A 19880-nucleotide genomic window follows, 5' to 3' on the forward strand; every position below is an offset into this window, starting at 1 on the left:
GGGGACAGACACATACCATTTGTCATTTGGGTGGGTGATTACTTTAAAGCCGTGAGTTGAAGATGATGGTTTGTGATGGTGTTGCCTTTCCCCACCCTCCCAACTGTACCAGTGTCATTTTCATGCTATTAAGAGGATTTACCCTTCAGAGATCCCAAGACAGATATCACAGGGCTGTTTTGCAGGTCTGTGTCAAGTTAGCAATTGGCTGCATTTCAGTTAGAAAGAAGACCCTGGAGTGTGACCCTATGCTACTTTCTATCCTGATGTACAATTTGCTGGGTGCACACAAGGCATGTAACTTTAAGGTATGCCACTATATTTGCTGAGGAAAAAACACAAAAACCCTGCATTGGTGAGTAACTTCTGATTTTTTCCCCATGAGTACTGATAGTGAGAGTGAGTTGCAGAGGGAGTAAGCTGTTGAAGCAGAAGGAAGGGATGAATGTCTCTTCACTACCTCAATTTTAACTGGCAGTGTCCCATGAATTGGATGTGAGACTTAAACTGTAATCTGGATCAGATGATGTTTTAATGCATTTCGAAAGCATCTGAGCAGCTATGAATTTCAGGTGGAGGAGCTCCTGGCTATGTGCAGAGGCTGTTTGCTGGTGCTGGGCCAGCCCCTGTGAACCCCACTCAGGTGGGGGCTGAAGCATAGGGGTATAATTTTGATCAGCTGCTCACATAAATAAAGGCTGATGCCCAACATCATTATCTGATGCCAGCACAAGCTGGCATAGCCCCTGAGAGAGGCAGTGGTGTGATATTGCTGTCATTTTCACTGCTCATGTCACACCACACCACCCACTCCTCAGTCTTGTATTGATGAGCTCTCGCAGGAAATCATAGTGAGGAATTGATCAGATTTATTGTTTCTCCTCTATTTTCAGTTCTAACTTGAAAGGATTTGCCTGCTTCTTCCCACAGACTTAATAAATATTTGTAGTGGCTTAGTGAAAAGGGCAGGAGATGGGAAGGAGCAACTGAGAAACTGTGGGATTAATAAAGAGGTTTCTCCTGTTGGTATTGCAGATGTCTAACTGGAGAATGTGGCAAACTGGGCCAGGGACAGGCTGTGAGGAACAAGGGTGACATCTGGCTTGGTGGGCTTGGAGCCACCAGGCACAGCCCCAGGTCCTTGTTTTGTGAAGAGCAGCCACTTCTGCTGTAAAGTTTTGTGCAAGGAAAGATACAAGAGCAAGATGAGGCAGCATACTGGGAACAACTGTGCACTTTTCTAATTAGAGACAGAGAAATTACAGTGCATAAATTGGGGTTTTGCTTTGTTGTTGTTGTTTTTCTTCAAAAAGTATATTTGATAGATTAAAACCACCAGCCCTTCTCCTTTCTGAGAGTTCACTTGTTGTCCAGTCTGGGTTTTTCTACTCTTCTGTCACTCCGGGAGATTAAAAATGGAGAGGGATAGCTCGACAGAAAAGATAGTGAACCTAAAGTTCTTGTTTAGACATGCCAGGCCAGAAATGTTTCAATTGTAAGGAATCCTTGAGCCTAAAGGAATCCTTCAACCATTGAAGAAAGCAACTTGGGACATCTTAGCCTACAAGACAAGACAGATAAAGGATAAATGTGTTCTGTTTTGAGCAGGCTTTCTTATCCTTTCCCAATAACATTTCAGTATGATGATAAACATAAACATTAATTGTATTTTAAACAAGAACCTACTACTGCTTCCCTTAATTGCTTTTAACCTTAATTAGGATGAGAGCTGAACTGTGTTGGGCGCTATGCAAACACTCATTAAAGTGCCTTCCCTCCCTGGTAAATCTTGCAGCTAACGAAGACAAATGATATGAAAGCAGTTGGGGGCTATGCCTATTAACCTGGCCACTGCAAGCTATTTTATTATAGGTGTCATGAGGAAAAGACATCTTCCTCATGGGATTTGTAGAAGGCAGTTATGATTCAGGATGGCATTTCTATTGCTGATAGTAGTCCATAAATATGAGAATTGATTCTTCTTTGACTCAGTGAGACTCTAGCTTATGCTTAGGTAGACTTCACCTTAAATCTTTCTCTGAATTAGATGAAAAGATATAGAAGAGCTAAAAATAGTTTTATAACTAAAATGCAAGACGGGGTTTAATGGTGTGGAAAAGAATGAAAGAAGCAACCTAGTAAAGGAAAATAGTCTGTGTTGACCTCCAAAGAGATGGTTGCCATCTGGGAAGTTTGTGGTCCTAGAGTTGCTACTGGAAAATGAAAGTTGTCCTTGCCTCCCTTATTGTTGGGCTGTTCAGGAACACTAATGAAATGAAAATAAATTTGTACTGACTGCATATTCTGCTGTTGGCTCCCTGTAGTCAGCGTATATTAAATCAAACTACAGTTAAACCTTATTAATGACTATGAATAAACAAACTAAATCAAAAATTAAAATCTTAACTGTGATTCAAAGCTTCAGTTTATTATTCTCTCTGAAAGATAGCTCTCGTATGTTTTGGTCACAGCCTCAGGTACATCCCAAAGCATCATGTACCCATAAAATGTGACTACCTTTGGTTCATAGTGGGGGCTGGAGAACTGCAGCAGGAGGTAATCCTTGATAATCCAGTTAATGCTTTCAGTCAGAAAGTAGCCACAGATATGAAAGTGGCAAAGGGCAGTGCTGAATTAATTGCAGTAAATCTTCTACGGGCAGGATTTCAGTTGCACAGCGCTGGGGCCAAATTTACTTATTGTTCCTTCAGTAGTCTTAAAATGGGGTGGATTTGGCAGTGACTGGCAGAGAGTTACAGACAACAGACCAAATAAATCTCTTCTCTGAGGTCAGTAAACCAGTGTCAAGAATGAATCTAACCTGCTGTGTCACTGAGTTCTGCTTAAGCATAGCTCATCAGGTTTACTACTGACATATTTGAAGGCAATGGTAATATTGGCCAATTAGTGGGCATTATGTTTGTAGTGAGTGAAGACAGAAATAGAAAATTTGGTTTGATTTCTAAATCTTACCTTCATCTGTTCACAGTGATCATTCTTAATTATGAGAATTTTGTTTCATTGCCATACAGAAAGTTAAGCTGCATGAGTCATGGACAGAATGGTTTGCTTTTAATAAATGGAAGTGGATACGGTAATAATAATAAAAAAAAGGAAAAAAATCAGTTTGACTCCAAACCCATCTGCCCGTCTAGACAGATAGTGCCAAGCTCCTGTCTGCTAAGAAGTATCTTCTTATTAATGCTATATTAATGCTAGTACTTTTATAGTACTTGCCATTTCTCAAAGTGCTGTGCCCAGCTAATTCATCGTTGGCTGGACTTAAGACGGCTTTTTGCTGAGTTTGATAGCATTTTTGTGTCTTGCTTTTCTGTTATGTGCTATTTTGAATGCCATGTCCAATCAATTAGGGAATCACAAGAATGTTTTAGGCATCAGTTCCCAGAGCTGGGCAATAATCCTTGTCCCTGTTCTTCCAGGGTTGCCTATTCATCTTTTCCTGGCAGAGACCATGTGTCTCCCCATTCCTCTCCCCTATAAAAAAAGTCCTTGTAGTGGCCAAATGCTTTGCACAGGCCTGTTTTCCTTACCACTGTTTTCCTCTCAGTGGAACCCCGTGGGGAAGGGGTGGGTGTGGGGGTGGGTGTGTGTGTGTGGGTGTGTGTGTGTGTGCGTGTGTTGGCACCTTTTCCTTCCCCACCTCTAATTTACCTGCTTCATGTTTGCTATTATTATTCCATGGCTTTTTCTTCCGCCTTTTGAAGGGCTTTCCCAAGCATAGTTGCAAGTGTTCACCAAAGCTGAGAAACTGGAAGGGCAAAAGGGGTGTATGGATAGAGAAGAGAATGGAAGGAAGAACTTTCCACCTATTTTACCCCCTTCCCCAGCTGTGGGTCATTCTCCTGAGTGACTCTGACTCTTGCTCATACAGTTGGGTCCTGCCATCTCAATACAGAAAATGGAGAAAATATGAGGAAGGTATATGGTATGAGGGGAAGGAAACTGCTTTAGAGGGAAGATGAAGAGATGCCTCTTGTAAGGGCTGAGGAGGAATAGATGGCTGGGAAATCCCTGGCCAATAGGTATGGTGCTAATAGAGAGAGTGGGAGAATGAGCCAAAGTGGGTAAGAGAAGAGGAAAGGGGATGGTGTAACAGGAGCAGGTGGGAGAGGTGTTCTGCAGTCACTGAAATGGAGAGGAGATGGTGTGTGGGTGGTGGCACGCAGGGAGCTCATGTCTTAGAGCAGCAGGGTTCAAAGGCCATGTGTTCAGAGCGAGTGCCAGGGTGTGCCATCCCACCTGCATCCCACCCAACCTGGTCCTGTTTTTAAATAAGCAGAATGTAGGAGTTAAAGACTCCTCCATGGCAGGCAGAAAGGGCTGTGTGACTTGCTGCCAGCAGGGCCTTATGTGGAGGTGAGAAGGGACTGCCTTGGGCTGCACCAAGCCTGAGGTGTTGGGAGTTGAGATGAAAGAAACTCAAATGGAACCATTTGTTCCTGACATCTAGGTCTGAAGCACCACCTCCAGAAAGAAGAAAATAGTAAAAATAAAAATATTGTCCCATAGCAAAGCAGGAGATCAGTCTCTTCTTGTGCTACTGGGACTTGACTTCCAGTGTCTTCCTTTTGTGCAAATGGACACTGAATTAATTCCAGTGAAGTTCAGGGGGATTTTTCACATGTCCCATCTGTGTATGAAAAGTATGGATTCAGGCTAGCTATAAATTACTGAAAAAAATATTTTTAAAAAATTTAAAATGCTGATCCATGGAAACCTAAACTTCCTTGGAGCTTCCTTCTGACAAAAGTCATGACAAGTTGGGCAACAAACCCACTTTGGAGTTAGAAACTAACATTTGAAAATGAAAAAAAAAACCAAAAAACTGTGTTGAGAGCTCTGAAACTTAGGCCCATATTGGTAGACCAGAGGTACCAGCTGCCTTTAATCTGTTGCAAAGATTTCTTGTTTGTAGGAGCAGCCTGTTAATACCACTTGATGCTTTGAGGTTAAGTCAGTGTGCTGGAAGCCTTCTAGAGCCTCAGATAAAAGATGCCATTATGTATGCAGAATATCCACAAAAGGGATCACAGAGAATAGTGTAACTGTGGGGCAAATCTGCCTGCAGTACTGCTCAAGGATGACATGGGTGGCAGGGGAGCACTAGTAACTTCTGTGATGTGTCTGCATAAAAGTGATGTCAGCACCTTCCTCTGTAATGGGCAGTGCAAGAGCTGCCAAAGATTGAGCTGGTAAATTCTTGCTGTTTTTTTCACAAATATTTCTCGAGCCTCCTAGTTTGCTTTTGAGACTCAATTTGATTCAGAGCAAGTCAGTCCTTTTCTTACTTTCCTCTTGTTTTGTTTTATTTTTTTTCAAATCAAACCTTGTTAACTCTAATGTGCGTCTTAGCTGTCAAGTCCGTTCCCTTGTGATTTGTGATGACTTCCAGAGCTCCTGGTAGAAAAGAATATACAAGTCTTGTTATTTCAACTGCGTGACCGGAGGTATGCCCTCTCTTAGTTGATGGCATGCATTTTCCTTTTGAATTCTCTTTGCTTCTCAGGCACATTACAGTGTGCCAGGCACTCTTGCATAGCAGGTGAAGAGGGCGGTGTGTGGCTGGCTACGATTCCATGTGAAATACAGAACAGTTTTGCAGATCTGAGAAATGGTATGCTTCTGCCTACTGTCAAAACCTCCTTCTCTTCTTAAATCCCCCAGAGATGCTGCTAATTAAAAGAGCTGTTCCCTACCCCTCCCTCTCCCCTTGATTCATGTCAGAGCCCTGAGTATGACTTGGATCTCATAAGTTTTGGGAGCTCTGTAAGTGCCCTATCTAAAGAGAGAATAAGCCTCATTTATCCACTTTGCTGTACCAGGATTGAAGGTGCAGCGTCAGACCGTGTTCATCTGTCACTTTTCTGCAGCCGAGCCATCACTGCCCTTCCTGTGGTCAATTCCTCCTCCAGAAAAGAGCAAGCTCAGCTGCTTCTTGTCCCTCTGAGCATGGTGATGCAGCAGTCTCAAACCCAACAGCCACTCCTGTGTGTGTAGAAGGGAGAATTCAGTTTTGTGCTCTAAGAGGAGCTATGTATTTACCACACTGGAATGGTGCAAGTCAGATTAATTCCCTCCCGAACTGCTTTTGCATGCACTACAAATTTTTGATGCTTTCTGACATGTGGCATGTTGTGGTCTGTACTGGAGTACAAACTTGACTGTACTGGAGTACAAACTTCAAAGTCATCTTTGGTTTTACATTATCCCTTTTGGATCAGGAACTGATGTGCAAAAGGATTTTATTTATTTATTTATTTATTTTTACGTTTTGGCAATCTTCTTGAGGGAAATACGGTTCATATTTTAAGAACGTGTAGTTTGTCACTGAAAATTAAAATTGAAAAGGCTGGTAACATGCCCCCCCATCAAAACCCCCGCATGTAATTCAAAGCCAGACCTCGCCAGCTCACAGCTTGCTGCTTTTAAGTTGACAGGGAGCTTCTCAATCGCAGGGAATTTTAATTTTTATTTAGTTTTTATTAGTTTTTATTTAGTTTTATTTAGTTTTTTATTTTTAATTTTTAGATTTAGTCAAAATTTCAGTTTGCCTGAAACTGCCGCAGCTATACTCATCTCCCTAAATACACGGATTCGTTTAGCTGAACCAAAAACTGGCCGAATCCCTCCGGACACAGGTGGGGGTCCCTGTGCTGGTGGCGTGGCTCTATGCCGTGTCCGGGGAGCAGCCTGCGGTGGCCCGGTGGCCCAGGGAGTAGGGCAGGCGGGAAGGCTGCCTCCACAAACCGGCTGGCATCCAGCTTTTGCCGCTCTCCCCTGCGTACAGTTCTTTTTTTTTTTTTTTTTTTTTTTTCCCCTTTCCTTTTTCCCTCCCTCTCGCCGGAGGAGCCTCGGCAGCCCTGATTTGCTGGGGAGCGGCGGAGGCTCGCTCTGGGCAGAGCCGGGCTGCGCTGCCGCTGCTGACGCGTGGCCGCCGCCGCGCCGGGAGCAGCCCCGCGCCCGCCGCCCCCGCGCTCCGCTCCGCGGCCGAGGAAGCTCCGCGCCGCTCCCGCCCCGCCGCCTGCGGTGCCCTCCCCGCAGCGGGGAGCTGAGGGTATGCCCGGGGGGCGGGGGCAGGTCGCATCTCCCCCTTTTTATAATAGATACGCATTTATTTATATGTGTGTGTGTATATATAGACGTATATATAAATATACGTGTCTATATGTATCTACATCATTCTTAGGAGCCATTTTTAAGTTGGGGGGTGGCGTGTGCGTGCGGCCAGGCTGCCTGGGGGAGCCGGGGCAGGCAGCGAGCGGTGTCCCCGCAGAGCGGGGAGGGCGGCGGGGGCTCTGCGGGGACACACACAGGCTCGGCTGCTCCCGCCGCAGCTCTGCCGGGCGGCGGACGGTGGGAGGGCGATCGCAATTTTAATTTTTTTAGGACGATACGCATTTCTGTGGGAAACTTCTGTAGGCGGCGGAGGGGGGCGGGCGAGGCGTGTGGCGTGGTGGGGCGCACCCCGAGCCCCCCTCGGGCCGTGCCTCGCCCGGCGCCCCGCTCACCGGGGGCACGCCACACCTGGGCGCTGCGGGGGCCCGGCCGGGGCTGCGCTACTCTCCATGGGGGGGTTACCCCCTACCCCCCCGCCCCGGGCCGTGGCTTCTGCAATGCGGTGGGTGTGGTTATGCACGGAGCCCATCGCAGCCCCGGACCGCTGCAGTGGCAGCACCGCGCCGGCCCCCTCCTGGCCGGCAGCGAGGGGCCCCGCCGGGCCGGGCCGCCCCGCTCCGCCCCGTGCCCGAGCGATCGCGCCTCCCTCCCTCCCCGACCCTGCCCCAGGTGCTCGGGAGCGCGGCTCGGACGCTAGAACGCCTCACTCTTCCCCATCCCTCCTCCTGGCCCCGCGGAGCGCGGCGTGGAAGTGTCGGTGCTCGGCCAGGTGTGTGGGGAAAGGGGAATAGAGAAGCCGCGGGTGCGACCAGCGCGGGGGCTGAGCGGGTCCGTCGGCGCTCCCGCATCCTGGGTGCGGCCCCGCGCCCTTGGGCTGCCAGAGAGGGACCGGGGCGGGTCGGTGGAAAAGGATTTTGTCTTTTTCGGTTGTCCCATTTTTCATTCAAAAGGCGAAACTTCGTCACATATAGCGAGAAGCATAAAAACTTGCACTCCTGTGGAAATCGCAAGAGCAAATTATCCCTGTCTGGCCTTGTGCTGTCTTGATTTAATTTCTCTCGGGGCTATGCTGGAGGAGGAAAGCGCTGGGTCAAGGCGGTTGTTGCTCCGCGGTTCTCCGGCGTGTGCCCATTTGAGGCAGAGATGGAAACTGTTTTCTCCACTGAACATGCACGTTGCTTCGAAGTTGAAGGGAAACTACTTACAGTGTTTTTCTGTCAAAATGATTGCAAGTCAGAGGCCTGCTCGCCAAAAAAAAAAGGAAAAAAGCTCCGGGTTAGGTGTGTCCCATGCGCGTCTGTCCTTTTACAGCCCGGTGAGCTGAGTGATACCTTTTTTTATACTTTTAGTGTTGTCAGTAATTGTCTCTGTCCATAGAAAACTGAAAGGTTTATTATAAAGAAAGCGTTATTAAATCCCATTAAAAATAAGATCATAAGCAAACTACATAAGGCTTGGACCAGTAAAGGTCAGATGCAGTTGAATGTATGCTTTTCCTCTAATTCTATGGAGAAGAGTCCTTTCACAGAGTATTAAAAGGTCAAGATCATCATGCTGCATCACTGATGTTGTTAAATTCACTGCTCTTGCTGCACCTCCGAGTGTGTACATGCATAATAGAGTATAGGCAAATACTGCTATGCTGGTCTCCTTGGGTTGGAAAGTTTCAGCTCTAGTGCGAGGATGAGAGCTGCATGGCAATCAGGGGAGGAGAGGAGAGAGCCTGAGAGCACTGCATTGGGGTAAGAGCTGCTGGAAGTTCATTCCCTATGGCACCGCATGAACGCGAAGGCTCCTTGAGCTGCTGGCGTGCTGTAGATCTGCTTGCTGCAGCAGGGAGCACGAAACACATCGGGAAACATTAAAAATACACCGCCTCTATTTTATCAGACCAGCGCAGCCCCGGCCTCTCCCCTCACTAATTGCCTGCAGTCGCATCCCTCTGTTAGTGGTGCAGCTGGTGGCCTTTTCTCCCCAAAGGCTTCCCCATAGGACGGATGCGCATCAGGAGCTCGTCCCATGGGAGCCCGCTGCTGCGGTGGGCAGGTTTAGCCTTGAGGAGGAGCCGCGGGGGAGGGGGGGCGCAGGGTGTGGCACCCATCGCCATCCTCCCCCTGCGCCTCTGCCTTGGCGGCTCCTCGCTGGGCAGGGCTGTGCCTGGCTGCTGGAGAGCTGCACCAAAACTGGAGGGGGCTGCTTTGGGTCGGGGCTCTGTTCTCTCTTCCCAGAAGGAGCAAGTGAAGGTGAAGCTACAACTTACGTAATTTCTCATTTAATCAGGATGAAATCTTTTCTTGTCTATAGTGGAAGCCTGCTGAATATTTAGTCTTTAATGAGAAATAATTGTTATTCAGAGATTTTTCTTTGAAATCTGGGAAGGCGTAGGTGATAGTAGATTTGTCCCACAGCAGTGTGGTTGCACCTATGTTTATTATGTTTGTTGTTTGATGCATGGTTGTGAGTTTCATGGGGGTTATGCATGGTTGTTTTCCTAAAATATGTGAAATGTCACTTTTTTTTGTATTTCAGGCATGATTATGAGTTAACAGAAAGTTCTTGAAATGTGTTAAATGTGTTATTCACGGTGGGTGACATTCAGACTCTTTTCATGAAAATCTCACGTACCAGTAAATGACTGCTTGTTGTCTGAGGGAAAACATCAAACCATTTATAAGTGGTTATAAAAGACTTCTTGTCTCTCATGAGATGAAGCATCAGCTTTATTTCTTGGGCTACGGCATTTTCAACACAAAAGTGTGAAACTATGTGACTTTGTCACGTCAAAATACATCCTTGGCTGAAAATGTGTGTGTGTGTTCAGTGCATGTTTGATATAAGTTGGGCTTTGAAAACAAAGGGTCAGTCTATGCAGGGAGGACTGTTGTGAGTCTGCAGGATTGTGATTTCTCAATGTGTATAGCATGGCCCTAGGATTTTGTGGTTTAGCATCTTATTTATCACATTTTTACAGGAAATGTGTTATGCAGTGTTTGAATGTTCAAAGTGCTTTGTTCAAACAAAATTTCTCTTTAATCAAGTGGGTATAAATGCATGCATATAACTGAAAAATATGATTGCTGTCAACTAAGCTGAAAATTAGACTGAAAAAGTGTTTATTCTGGATGATGGATTGTTTCTATTTTGTTTAAAAGTTGTAGAGAATAAGAGTGTTACCCAGAACTAAACGTAAATAAGCATCACTAAGCAGTTTGAGTCAGTAGCATAAAGGAAGTCTTTAAAAGAGGTGAACCACTGGAAGAATGATAGATTAGCTAGCTTTTATCGCATGTTTCTCTAAATTTTCAGTCTCCAGTGTTAGCCATTTATAATGGCTGGGGAATGGTCAAAGTCTAAATGAGTATATGGACACATAGGACTGCCTCTCTCAATAACTGGCTCGAAACACCCAAAGAGAAAGGCTTGTTTTCTTTGGAAAGATCTCAGTTTCTTAAAGAGAACAGCCCAGGTAGTGGAGAAGAGGAGCATAAGCACTTTCTGTGGCTTTGGTAAGAGAAAACCTACAGGCCCTTTGCTCCCTGGCCTGCCACTCTCAATCGCTGTCACCATCACCATCAGTGCAGAGGAAGCTCGGGAGGATTGCTGAGGACTGAGTAGCTCTGGAAAAGCAGAAATGGGTCAGTATTTGGGACAACTGAGTTAATCTGAGATAGTGTGCTGTATAGACAGCAAAATCAATATCTCCTGCACCCTTCCTGAGTAATTGATATAATGTAATTTGAGTAATTGTCAGCTTTTTGTCTCTGGAGGAAAATGAAATCTTTAAATTTTACTTTGTATCAGCGGAGCTGGCTGTTCTTGTGGGTAAAAGCAAAAAGGAAATTATAATCTATTAAACCATGAATCTATTTGCATCCTATGGGATGCAGTACATGAAAGAGTATTACATAAATGAAAGTTTAAAAAGTACAAAAAAAAAGGGGGGGGTGGGCTTTTCTACATAGTCCTCATCAATTTTTACCCTTTCCTTTATAGATCTTGGAAATACTTTGTGTGCCACAGACAGAGACTCCTTTTCAGTGCCTTCACTATCTATCAGAACTGATCTGTTGGCAAGCTGAGAAACAAAAGAAGTACTGAAATCTGCATGAGGATCACCCACCAGATGTTTGATCCCACTGAGAAAGTCTTTCATTTTAAAGGGTTAAAGAAAAATGTGGGAACTGGGGACTCAGAGCATGTGTTGGGGATAAAGGGCTAGAATAAATGGAAAGCATATGTGAATATAAAAAAAAATCAGGAAGGGTACGGGAATGTGAAGAGAAAAAAGCAGAATACAATTTTAAATAGCTGTTCATGCACGGGTATTTGTAAGAAACAGATGTTTATCGGCAAATGGGTCAGGGGGAAGCAGTCACAGCATTGCTCTATTAGGTGAGACTTGGGAGAAGGAAGCTCCTGTGTGTGATAGAGAATGGTTGATGATTCTGATTTAGGGCTGTTTTAAATTTGGGACTACCAAGGTATAGCATGTACCCATTGCCTGGCTTTTACTGCAGCCTTTTTTCCCAAAACAGGAGTTGGTTTTTGTTTCTAGATGGGCTTCAGGTAGCAAGTGAGTGAATAATCTGAGGTGGCAACAGCTGACCCTGGTGGGCTTTTGTTTGGAGCCCTGTTGATGAACAGTGGGATGTTCATGAGATAGAGGTAGGGAAAACACCTGGCCCTGGCCCAGATCAGACTATGGCAAGCTGCACACTTGGGCCTGTGGTTTTCTTCTTCTCTGTAGTTGTGTCCTGCTCCTCCAGTCAGGAAGCTCTTGGCTATTGCTCCCCCTGCATGTCCCCTCTCTCTGGCTGGGTCCCCCTGTTTTCGGGCTCTTTGGTGGAATCCCTAATGGAACCCAATCCTCTGGCACTCTCCATTTTTCCCATCACCCAAGAAAGTGGCCAAGTACCTGGGCACTTGCTTGCTTCTCCTCCTCCTCATTTGGGAGTATTCCTTCATACTCTGCATCCTCAGAGCTTCATCCTTTGCAGCAGCTCAGTCGCAGCACTCTCCACCTCCCTGGAGGAGGTGAGTAAATCCTGGGAGACAGCCACATGCTGGGGTGCACCAGCCCTTTCCCTGGTGGCAGGAGGTGACACCACTCATGGCATCCAGGGAACTTGACACTGCAGGTGGCAATGGAGCAGGGGGATTCCTTGGTGGTGGAGGTTACTTTGTTTAGTCTTTATGAATCTGAGGGCAATTATGTGTAATACCTCCAGTTTCCCAGGATGTACTGGCTGCAAATAAAATATAGTTTAATAAGCTAGGAAATGTAAACAGGCTGTGAAGAACAGAAGAAAAAAAAAAACCAAAAAAACCATACCAGCTCTTCCAGACCTAGGAAACATATGTTTATACTAACGGAGAGACCTGTTCTTGCACCCTGACTCATGTTGGGGAGTATCTTAGTCCGCCAGTCTTCCCACGAAAATCGGTAAGCCTGGCTGTGAAGCAAGGCTCAGTTTAGTTTACATGGAGGTACCAAAATCTGACCCAGCCAAATCGTAGCTTAGTCAGGAAGCTGAAAGCTTTCTGAGGACACTGGAAATGATTACTTCACCAGGTGCTCTGTATTTATCACTGTTTTCTTTCTATTAAATTACTGCTGTTGCAGAACAACTGTTGGGGCAGATGGAGCTTAGCCCCTCTGCTCCCAGCGCAGTGTGATTCCTGAAGGTGCCCCACAGATGCACTGGGAGTCCATGCATGGATATATGCATACATACAAAGAGAAATATCACTGCTTGCCTGTGACAATTATTTGTAGCAAAAAATCTGATACCTCTGCTTTGTTCCTGGTAGTGGTTCCTAACCTTGCATATCAGTAAGTACCAGGTTTGATAAAGACAGTGGGTGATGTATAAAAGTGTGTGCTCAGGAAAGCAGCGTCTTTTAGTTTGGTTTGATGGTCTTGATGGTCCCGGCACTGGTTGCACAGAGCTCTCTGTGTACACTGTCTGGCATTGGCATTGGCCGGGGAGGTTGGAGAATGATGGGCAGCTGCCTTTTTGGAGGTCAGCATGCCACTGTGTCTTGGAGCAGGCATAAAACACAGGTCTCACTTCCACTTTAGGGGCTGGCCCAAGGTGAAGTGGCTTCTTGTAAGCAGGTTTCTTAATTGATCATTTTTTAATGATCACGCAGTGTGCTGACACTACCAAGTGGTTTGGTGTGGCTGACGTGCTGGAGGGAAGGGATGGCATTCAGAGGGACCGTGACAGGCTGGAGAGGTGGGCCCATGTCAACCTCTTGAAGTTCAGCAAGGTCAAGTGCAAGGCCCTGCACAGGGGTCAGGACAAACCCAAGGTCAAATACAGGCTGATAGATGGATTGAGAGCAAGGCCTGAGGAGAAATCCTTGGAGGTGTTTGTGTAAGAGAAGCTCAACATGACAGCAAGGCATGATCACAGCCCAGAAAGCCAACAGCATCCTGGGCTCCATCAAAAGGAGTGTGGCCAGCCAGCTGAGGTTCTGCTCTCATGAGACCTTACCTGGAATATTGCTTCCACCTGGGGTCCCCAGCACAGGAGAAGTGTAGATCTGTTGGAGCAGATACAGAGGAGGGCCACGAATGTGATCAGAGGGCTGGTGCACCTGTGCTAAGAAGACAGACTAAAAGAGTTGGGGTTGTTCAGACTGGAGCAGAGAAGGCTCTGGGGAGACTGCATTGGGACATTTAAGGAGCCTTACAGAAAAGTTGGAGAGACTTTTTACACGAGCATGTAGTGATAGGAAAAGGAGGAATGACCAGGTTTTCGAGAGAGGTTGTGGATGCCCCATCCCTGAAAGTCATAGAATCATAGAGTATACTGAGTTGGAAGGCCTCGTCAGGGATCATAAAATCCAACTCCTGGACCTGTCCAGAACACCCCAAGATTCACCCCATGTGGCTGAAAGCATTGCCAAAGGCCAGGTGCTCAAGGCAAGGTTGGATGGGGCTTTAAGCAACCTGGTCTAGTGGAAGGTGTCCCTGTCCATGGCAAGGGGGCTGGAACCTGGTGAGTTTTAAGGTCCCTTCCAACCTAAATTATTCTAGGATAATGGCAGTATGTTGCTACTTTAATCACGTGTCTAACTGGGCAGTGCTGCTGTAAAATCTCAAGAACAGCCCTGGAAGGAAGAGCCCAGCTGTAGGATTGAAAGGTGAAGTGAGATGACAAGGGGTTTTTTTTAACCTTGGAGTTTGTCTTTTCCATTTCTTCTATCTTTCCCATTTAGATCATTCCAGAAGACTAAGGTTTTGGTCAATTATATGTGCTTAAAGAGAAACACTGTAATGTAGTTTCCACTGTACTGGAGCATTATTCTTGTACAGCTGGAGCTGGCAGCCTTTCACTCCCTTACCACCTCCTTTTTTCTCCTAAAAATAGCAGCACACTACAGCAGTATTACAGGAGAGGCAGAAGAACGTTTCCTGAGCAACAATTTTTGCCGGATAGTGGTTGAGGTAGCATCAAGAGCAGATTTGGGGAAGTTGGAGGAAGATATAAATAGGAACAGAACAAAATGGGACAAAGATAAAATTGGTACGGAGAGGATGAGGCTGGTCAGTGGAAAGCCCATGGATGGTGATGTTCACTGGGCTGTGTAACAGTCTGCCTGGGGAATTGGGAGAAACCTCAGCACTTGAATCATTTAGGAGTTGTCGAGACGGAGCACTCAGCAGCACTGTAGGGGTAACAGACTCACAGTGCAGATCGGAGGCGTGGGTGACGTGACCTAATTTTCGTCTCTGATTTCTATGGTTTATTAAAGAGTTTTGCAGACTTTCTCTTAGCGGGCTTAGAGCTGGAATTTGAAGCGTGGCAATTAGGAGGATCCTTTAATACTTTGCCAGCACTGTTGGGGTTTCATCAGTTACTTGCAGGGGTAGTGTGCTAAGTGCAGAAAACAGAGGCTGGGGACAGGCTCTGTGCCAGCTTAGATCTGGTATTGACAGTGGTTTGCTTTCTGTGTTCAGTCCTGCCCTCAGTGCCACTACTAGTATTTGTGGATTTTAATCATCTATTCATGGGCTATGGTGGGTATTTTGGAAAAAAAAAAACCAAACCATCACCCGCAGCCACTTCTCATGCCACCCTATTTAATCTTGACGCTCTTAAGAAACAGAGAATAGCTGATTTGTCTCACTATCCTGAGCTTGGGAATCCCTTCATGCCTCAGCTGGAGAAGCAGAGCCAGCAGACAATGCTTCTGCTCTCACCAGTTTTCCAAGACAGGGAGAAAAGACAGCGCCCACTTCCTTCATCAATATATTTAAATATATTCAACCAGGCTTTCTGTCTGCATAAACAATGTACTTACTTTTATTTGCACAAACTAAATATGCCATGCAATTATTGTGATGGTGAAATGCTGATATACTTGAAAGTATATATGAAAGAAATGCTGAACTTACTTGAAAGCTAAACTAAACATACTTGAAAAGCCAACCTTATGCTTTTAAGTGTTGGTGCTAAGGTTCTTATTTCTGGTCTGTTACCTGTAGGCCACAGCTCTTGTGAAGCTCAACCACACAGAATTTCATACTTAAGGTTTGAAAGTATTCTCTCCTTATCTGCTACTTCTTTGACTTAGATTTCTTGACTTATTCTTCATTATATGAACCTGAAACTGTTTTTCTTACACTTGCATCATATATAAACTAGGAATATTTTTCTGTGTAGCTTCTCTGCCAACTTGATAATGCAGAGCAGTAAAGCCAGTCCTTTTCTCAGCCCTAGGGGACAGTGATTGAATTAAGGATGCAGAGCTGAAGAATAAAGAAAGTTCCTTCCTTTTAAATTGTTACCAACTTCCCATTGCTGTGCTGTAGGAACAGACATAAAATGTCTCTTGTCAGAACGGGGCAAACTGCATGGTTTTGGGCTTACCCATGGGGGCAAAATGGCTACATTGACCAGAAGGATACCAGCAGCTTTTGTAACAGTGATGTCTGTATTACAGCAAATTCTTTACCTGGCTCTGTACGTCCTCCCTCACGTCCTCCCTCTTAAGCTCCAATGTTGTTTTAACCTATCTGCTTTGCAGACACGATCACTGTGTTTTCCCCATCCCTTGCTGCTCTGAATCACCTCGCCTCACCCCAGTGGGAGTTTGGGTATTGCAATTTATTTTCTTGTTTCCCTGTGTCCTGCATTTTCCATCATCTGAAGTGCCCCTTTCTAACTCTAACCAGTATTTCTTCTATCTAAAAGCAAAATAGCTGGTACAAAAAAAGATGCCCCTCATGTCCTTCTGATCCTGTGATGCTGCTTTGAAGAACATTTTGGTGTAGTTATACCTCTTTCTTTAAACCAATCTGTGGAAGTTGATATAAGTGTTTGATATTTCTGTAGATTCATAAGAAATCTTGCTGTGCTTCTTCTTTTCCTAAGTGAAAAAGTGCTGGCATGCACTAGAAAGTGGGGCAACAAAACATCATATTAAAAACTTTCTAATTGCCTAAGAAGATACCCATTACTCTCTGGCTTCTGAGCAGCTATAAAGGGATAAAACAGATACATTAACTACACACTGCATTGTGTGCTTCACTGAAAATGCTTTGCCACCTTTCTTTTAAGGCACGCCAAGGTTATCATTGTTCCTAACCTGCAGAACTGTGAGTGTGCTTCCTTGATAGCGTCCTCTGTGCCTGGAATGTTGTTGTAAGAAGAAAAAGCTCTGCAGGACAGTATTTGGCAAACAGATCAAGGTCCTCAGCCAGGGAAATACATTGTCTGTTCATTTTCTAAACAAAACTAGCTCAGCTGAAAGCATGTGTTTTGTATCTGGTTTCCACTGGCTGTATTTTGATTTTGTAAAGTAGATGTGATATGCAATTATTTCTGCAAACGTGACGTTGTTTAAAAAACACTAGTTGTTAAATATTTCTTAATTAAATGTTGGCTGCTGAGTCTGAAAGAAACTGTCCAGAAATTCAGAAGGGATAGCATAAACATTAACAAGAGTCTGAATAAGAGTTTACATAATGAATAGAATTATTTCCTACTTAAAACTATACTGGAGATGTGGGCTGAGCAGAATTCACTCTTTGGCTAATCTCATGTTTAAGCCCAACATCTCTACATTTCCAGGCAAGGAATCCTACTTTCTGCTGGCACTTAGTCTTTGTTTTAAGACCTTGGATAACCTACTCTTAACCTACTATTCTAAAGTTGTGGTGTATGGAAACCCCATTTTATTAACACTGTGGAAATTTTTGGAACTTTATTTCTTTCTCAATTCTGGTAGGACACACAATGAGGAAACTCTGTTGATCACTAATACTAGAGAGGCAGAAAATTGGGATATAAGAGTAATAATATAGCATTGCTTAGGAAAACAGTTCTGAAAAATGCATGGTATCTTCCAGAACTGGGGTCACAAGGCATGATGTCAAGTGAATTCCATTAGAAAAAGACAATTCCTTGAAAACTTAGCATGAGCTTGGAGTATTTCACAGACACACCAAATAAGCTGAATTGGAAGGGACCTTCAAGGATCTTCATGTCCAATTCCTGGCCCAATCATCACACCATATGCTTGAGAGTATTGTCCAGACACTCCTTGAGCTCTGCCAGGTTTAGTGCTGTGACCACTTCCCTGGTGAGCCTATTCCAGTGCCCAACACCCTCTGGGTGAACCTTTTCCTAATATCTAACTGAAACCTCCCCTGACACAACTTCAGGCCATTCCCTCAGGTCCCATCCCTGGCAAATGAAGTAGTGACTAGCAACAGGAAAAGTTTTCATTCAGTTTCAAATAAAAAGCCATTCAGACTCCTTAGTCCTCCCCATCAGAGCCACAATTACAGAACACACAGATTTTTCCAGGCGGATATAAAGGCTTCAACTTTGTTTCTGTCATCATCCTTGCAAACCACAGCATTTCTTATCAGTGGGCCTGCCCAGAGTTCTCCCCCGCTTTGGAAACCAAAAGGTAGGAGGTAGCAGTGGGGACAAGGACGAGATGCTGGGCCCTCCTGGCTGTAGTGCTTGCGAGGAGCAGGCCTTCACCCGGTGGTGTTGCAGGACATGGCTTCCCCTTCTCAAGGATGCTCTGTAGCAGCTCCTGGGGCTGGTGGCTGACTGACTGCCTGCTCCGCTTGGTCTTTTGTCGTAGGCGCCGCCAAGATGAATAATTCAGTTTGTCAGGTGAAAATTTAAATTGCATCAGTCACACCTCTTCTAGAGTTATCCTGTGATTAAAAATGACAAACGGGTTTCAATGAAATACTGTTTTCATGTTCTCCTAACCTCTCAACACATACGTATTTGAAGCTTAAGAGTGTCACACACACTCTTCGAAACCCGTCTTTAAAATTATATGTTTAATGTAAGGAGGGAGAAACGTTTCACCTGTAGTTTAGAGAGACCTGAAAGTGTGTCCATTTTCACCTAAATATTGACCTTTCTTGCCTTGCTGATAGGAACAAAGCCATAGTTGTTCAGGCTTTGAAGTTCTGCACCTGTCTGGCATGATCTCTTTGCTGAGAAGTGATGCTTTTAGACTTGACAAAACTTGAATGATTAATCTGGTAGCCTATCAAAATAGCCTTGCAGTAGCTGATAAATCCTGCACAGGATTGCACAGTTATGGAAATCCATTAAAACCTTGATGTTGAATTGTTAATCTCAAGCAGTAGTATGACATGGAAAAGCAATGCCCTCCTTTCCTGAAGGGGCCCCACTTTGTTTAAATGGCTGGTAACTTCCAGCAAAGTTGCAGCTCCATCCTCTATGAAACCAGCCTGCAGTTTCATCAACATGAAGGCTGCATCTTGGCACTCATATTTACTCTGCCACGTGAGGCAAAAGGCAAAACCAGAGCATGCTGTGACTCCTGAACATGGTGAAGGAGACGCCAAGGTAGCTGGTCCCAAACGTCCCTGAGCCTTCATCAGCAGGCTACAGGCTCTGGGCTGTCAGGATTGCCAGCTGGCACTTGCCAATCATGCTATGAATGGAGCCTGCTTGCTGTTTTCGGTGATGGTGCTTCAGCAGTCAAGCAGATGTTGCCCTACTCTATAACAGATAGTATTTGGAGATAAAGGCTCCTGGGTTTTGGTGTGCAGAGTTGCAGAGCTCTCGGATTGAGGATGATATGCATGTCTGTCCAGCCTGCAGGTTTAGGTTGGGGAAACCTTTTGGGCTCAAAGCCTCAGCAGGTGTCCCAGACATTTGGGGCTTACAAAAATAACAACATTTTGTGGCTGTTTCGGGGACTTTTCTTGTAGTGGATCTGAAGGGCTTGTGGATGATGAGTCTTTGAACCCCACGCTGTGTTCCCACTGGGTGTTACACTGCCTTCACCTGCTTTGTTCAGCTTCCTGGGGGTCTTGTTATGTCCTGTTACCAAAAAGTACAGCATTAGCTTCAGACATCTTCTCCCTTTTTCAACTGTGAAGCCAGTAATTTTCTTATAAAATATCAAGTCCTCTTGAACACTGCAAGGATAGTAGCAGACAGAAATGTTGTCAACTAGCTCTGCTGTTCAAATAATCTCTTACATGAATGTGAAAAACACATTTTCAAGATTGAAGTGCTAACCCCAATTTACTGTTGCAATCTGAAGTAAGATATCAGGCGTTTCATTATTTTAATTCAGGCTCCTGTTTAAACTTTGGGCTTGAACCAAACAGCTTTGTAAATGCTGTTGGTTATAGAGCTCTTTCTAGTATATTTTCCATACAAAATGTGTAAACACATGCAGTGTTTATGCATCAGTTTTCAAGCTCTTTGCATTCCAGCTAT

General features: G+C 45.0%; 1 protein-coding gene across 18 annotated transcripts in view; it reads left to right on the plus strand.

Moving 5' to 3' along the window:
- Nucleotides 1-6562: 6562 nt before the first annotated feature.
- EPB41L3 (erythrocyte membrane protein band 4.1 like 3) overlaps nucleotides 6563-19880 on the plus strand; it is a 95522-nt gene continuing 82204 nt past the window's right edge. For 4 of the 18 annotated variants that reach the window (XM_030943824.1, XM_030943818.1, XM_030943814.1 and 1 more), the window contains exon 1: nucleotides 7631-7906. The gene's annotated coding sequence lies outside the window, so the exon portion shown is untranslated. Of the gene's footprint in view, nucleotides 6660-6999; nucleotides 7076-7627; nucleotides 7907-8525; nucleotides 9381-19880 lie in introns of those variants that run through there. The other 14 variants (XM_030943808.1, XM_030943816.1, XM_030943819.1 and 11 more) reach the window with 10 other exon arrangements.

This window comes from Camarhynchus parvulus, chromosome 2, assembly GCF_901933205.1.
Source record: "Camarhynchus parvulus chromosome 2, STF_HiC, whole genome shotgun sequence".
Lineage (NCBI taxonomy): Eukaryota > Metazoa > Chordata > Aves > Passeriformes > Thraupidae > Camarhynchus > Camarhynchus parvulus.